We start from the raw sequence: 4,796 nt of genomic DNA on the forward strand, positions 1-4,796 counted from the left end.
AGATATTCATTGTATAATCACTCAAGCATAAGATTACTAGTTTACTAGCCAATTATTAAAGTATATCATGATAATGCATCAACTTGTTTCGACAAGACCAAGTTTTGGCTAGGTTTTTTCAAGTTCTTCATATTCAAGGCCTTCATGAGTATGTGTGCATTATCATATTCTCTTAGATCAAAGGAATCTCAAGCTGAGTAACAGAGAACCAGGTAAATGAATAACAAGGACTAGGTTCACACAACGAAGTTCCCGCAGTAGATGGACCGTACTCTAAGTGTCCTGATTTCTCTGTTATTCCTCCTATCTCCAAGACCATGGGTTAATCCAGTATCTCCTGCTACAGGTGCATCAATGATTGTCAGCTGTGAACCAGGTTTATCTACAATGTTCCCTAAATTTGCATCATCACATATGTTTGATTTCAAGTCAGTTTCTTCAGTGTCAACCTTTTTATTTTGCTTGAATGATGACTTCACATGTTTCCTTTTTTCACTACTAAACTTTTTAGTTATTGGGAGAACCCAAGTACTCTCTTTCGGATTCAGGAAACAACTCTCAGAGATCTTTTTTCCTTTGGGAAGATACATGAGAGAAACAATCAACCTATTGATATTGGAAGACCCAACAGATTATTCCAATGTATCATTTCTGGGTCCAATGGAATTCATAGGTATTGGAAGAAGCCCTTAAAGGTATCATTTCCAAAAAATTTCCTAGACAAGATATGCTTTATTTACAAGATAGAAGATCCGTTGATATGGTCTTTAACCCATTAGGAGTACCTTCATGATTATCAATCAAACTTTCTCTCACTTACCGAAACTGTCCTTTGCAGCCCCATCTTCAGCAGCTCATACACACCATGCACAATAACTACATAGGTTTTGATTCGAAGAGTCGCATGAACCATATCCTTCATGACTAGTTTACTAAAGGAGAAAAACTAGCATGACCCATTCTCTTATGAACAAGTAGAGAAATATCATTAATGACGCTGAGGCAAGTAAGATTCTCTTCATGAAGGGGCATCTTATCAACTCTGTATACATTCTTGTGTCTTTCAGAACCAGGTTCCCAGAGTTACAATTTGGCACACGATATCCAACTAATGTGAACAGTACATTATTTTCTTTGTCATAAATTTTAGAGATGCTCAACATGTTGTGCTTCAATACTTGAACATAAAACACATTCTCTATGACATGTGGTTGTGACTTTTCAACTATGTCAATCTTGACTATTTCACCTTTCTCATCCTTTTCAAGGACTTCAATGTCGCTTTGTAAATCAAAGAGTGAGGAAATTTTCTACCATTTTTAGCACCTGTTTGGAGCATGCACTATCCATGTACCAGGTTAACCTTTTTCCTCTCACCTTTACCTGAAACACTAGTCAAAAATTAGCCTTGGGAACCCAGATTAGCTTGGGCCCCTTTTTGTGAGTAAAAGGACGAATAAGATCTCTTCTAGCCTAGAAAGGCAAATAAGAAGACCTTTTATCTGGAGTATTTTTATTTGGAACCAGGCATTCAACTGTTTCAGCCTTTTCCTTTTTAATGAACTTAACATTTTTCTAAAAGGCATCAAATAGAGCTTTACATTGATTCCTTGAATGACCTGAGTTTCCACAATTAGTGCATACACTTTTAGACATGTGAATAGTGTGTGCTACAAGATTTTTCTGTCTATTAAAACCTATCACACTTCGACTGGTGGTCTGCCTTTCTTCAATCTGAGTTAAAATTTCAGAGGACCTGCTCTAAGATTTCGTTCCAGATCATGTTTGGTTTTATCAAGATTTTTTTGTAGTAGCCTATTTCTTTCTGTTAAGGCCTGACAATTTATGGTTGACCGTTTTATTTTTTCTTCCAAAGAAAATTGAAGTTCACTAGCAGAGTTTTTTCCCTTGTTACTTAACTTTGAAGTCTTAACCTGCTTTTTAAATTTATTTTGAAGAAAGTGATTGTGTTTCTCAAGATTGTCATTATGTTCTCTTAAAGATGCATAGTCTTCCATCATTTGTTTTTTTTTATGTTTGATTGACTGATATGCATCTATAAGAGTACTCATTATGGATTCTAGTTCCCTTTTAGAATAGGAATCAATATTTACTTTAATGTGATGAAGACTTACCTTGCTTTGTTTATCATCTTCTTCAGAATTTGTTCCATCCATCTGTGCAAGAATCGTTTCTTGGGATTGACAGGTGTTCCTCTCATCTTCTAGTTCCGTTTCAGCAATGAGTGCAAGAAAATCATATTTATCTTTTTGTTCTATTGCAAGTAGTGATTAATTTTTGAATCCTCTATCCTCCTATTCTTCTTCTGATGAGTCCCCCATAGCAGCAAAGGCCCTTTTCATTAGGAGATCAACTTCTCGATTGGTCATTCGTCTGTTTGTGGGAATGTACTTATCATTCTTGATTTCTTTTGATTTCTCCGAACTGTTCTACTTTTCCTCTCGAGCTTTTAATGGACAAAACTTAATAAAGTGATCCACACTTATGACAGACTTGATCTCCTGGATTTTCAGTGGTTTTTTGAGAGTTCCTTATTTGAAATACTTGTCCCTTTTGTAACATTCTTGAGAACCTTTTGGTAATTAGTGCGATGTTTTCGTCCTCAAAATCTTCTAGTGTTGTGGCTTTAAGAACCCGGTTCTTCTCCTTCATTTTGCCTCCGATTTTCTTTTCTTGATTTTTCTTGAGTTCATAGGTCATCAGATTTCTGATGAGTTCATCCATGGCTAACTTATCTAGATCACGTACTTTAGTAATGGCTTCTACTTTACTTTTCCAAGACTCTGGAAGAACAGTCAAGAGTTTTCTAACAACCTTCCCATTGGGAATTATTTCTCCTAGTGAGTACATTTCATTAATGATTGCAGTGAACCTGGTATACATCTCTTGGATTATTTCACTTTCTGCCATTCGAAACAGTTCGTATTGTCTGTTCAAATTAACAATTTTAGACTTCTTTACCTCAGTTGTTTTTTCATGCGCAGTTTGTAGACTTTCCCATATTGATTTTGCATCTTGACATAAGGAGATTCGATTGTATTCATCTGGACCTATTCCACATATCAAGATCTTTTTAGTTTTAGCATTTGTCACTCCCCGAGCCTACACCCTGGACGTGGTCGACACTCGAGAACCATTGTTGGCCCCAAGCGAACCCTTGGCCTGGTTTACTTACTTAGCGGAAGATTTACTCAAGATAAATACTTTTAAAACAAGTAAACTAAACTGCTCAAAATATAACTTAGAATGTATTATAACAACATTCGCTGCCAAATTGGCAACTAAAGTCTCAACTTAACTGAAAAGGAAAAGTAAAGACTCATGAACTAACATCACTAACTCTGTCTGATGGACGTCGGGATAAGACCCACGACATCCTAATGAACTAAAATACTTAAAGCAATAAAAAGGGTCCACCTGAAAGCTAGGAGGCTCACCAACTGACTTTGAGTGCTAAACTGGATCAACGAGGCGTTGGATGCTGATCCTAGTTACCTGCGTTTGTATCATAATAAAGTGCAGGCCAACTGGCATCAGTACATTGAATGTACGAGTATGTGAGTTGGAATTCTAAACATAACTTAAGCTTGAAAAGAATCTGAAAGAAACACTTACCTTGGCTTTACTCAATTCCTGAATAACTTAACTCAATATAAAGCAATAAAACACTTGCAATATATAGAAAGCTTTTAAAACAGTAGAAAACAACTTAGTTCATTAAAGAAAATGCAATAACAAACTCAATTTTACTCATATAATAAAGTAATATAGTTTCTGTGGGAGTTTCTCTAACCGATAACCACCACTATGAGCCTAAGTGGTGATACAGCGGCTTGTCCACACTGCCAGAACTGTCCTATACTTTGCCGTCATATAGAACACCTTAACTAAGTGGATCCACCAGTCTATGCTAAAAGCATCTTAAGGAGGCATCTTAAAAAGTATGATCCTTTACTACCCATGATGGCTACATGGTTTATGGAGAGTTGAGTTAATATGAACTTGCATCCCCATATCGGTTCTCAATACTACTCCCAAAATATACTTAGCTCATATGTTTTTAAAACAAACTTCTTTTTTTGGTTTGAGATAATTACTCAAAACTTAGCTTAAAAGTTCTCTTGGAATCAATGTTCCCTTTCTTGTTCAAATGTGAAAACATTTTGAACTCTTGGGAATACTTAGTTCCCTTATAACTTTTGGAGAAATGAACTCAAGTCATTACTCTTTGCTTAACTTTGAAACTTAAGTCTTAGAACAAAGTTAAAAATATTTGTGAAAGACTTTTGAAAAACTTTAAATGAACTTCTCTTGACTTGCTTCTTAACTTCTAAACTTGACTCTTAACTTTCCTCAAATTGAATTATGGATTAAAGGATTGTGATTTGTGATATGAAAGATCTCATGATGTTTAGGAGTGTTTGTAGATATTTAAACATGAGAAAAGATAAAAAAAAAAAATCACTGTCTGAGGATGGGTCTGCGACACAAAATTCTTTTTAAAGCAGAACGGTCTGTGACCACTTTGTGATGCGAAATGATTTTTCCCAAATCTGGGGAGCAGGTGCGCGACACGGAGCCAGTGCCCAGATTTTCCCGACTAATTTTCTTCTTTGTTTTCTAGCCCTAATTTGCCCAAACTCGATTCTTTTTCCCAAATTCTTTTTATATACAGATACACAACATATGTAGCTAGAACCTAACTTTAAACAACTCAATAACTTGATGTAATGATCTCAGAAACTTCTCAAATTTAGCCCAACTCAAGAACAATA

The 4,796-nt window shown here is 35.6% G+C and overlaps 1 pseudogene; it reads right to left on the minus strand.

Moving 5' to 3' along the window:
• Positions 1 to 1,395: 1,395 nt before the first annotated feature.
• On the minus strand, positions 1,396 to 2,390 carry LOC125861348 (nuclear matrix constituent protein 1a-like; annotated as a pseudogene).
• Positions 2,391 to 4,796: the final 2,406 nt, after the last annotated feature.

Source organism: Solanum stenotomum, chromosome 4 (assembly GCF_019186545.1).
Source record: "Solanum stenotomum isolate F172 chromosome 4, ASM1918654v1, whole genome shotgun sequence".
NCBI classification, from domain to species: Eukaryota; Viridiplantae; Streptophyta; class Magnoliopsida; order Solanales; family Solanaceae; genus Solanum; species Solanum stenotomum.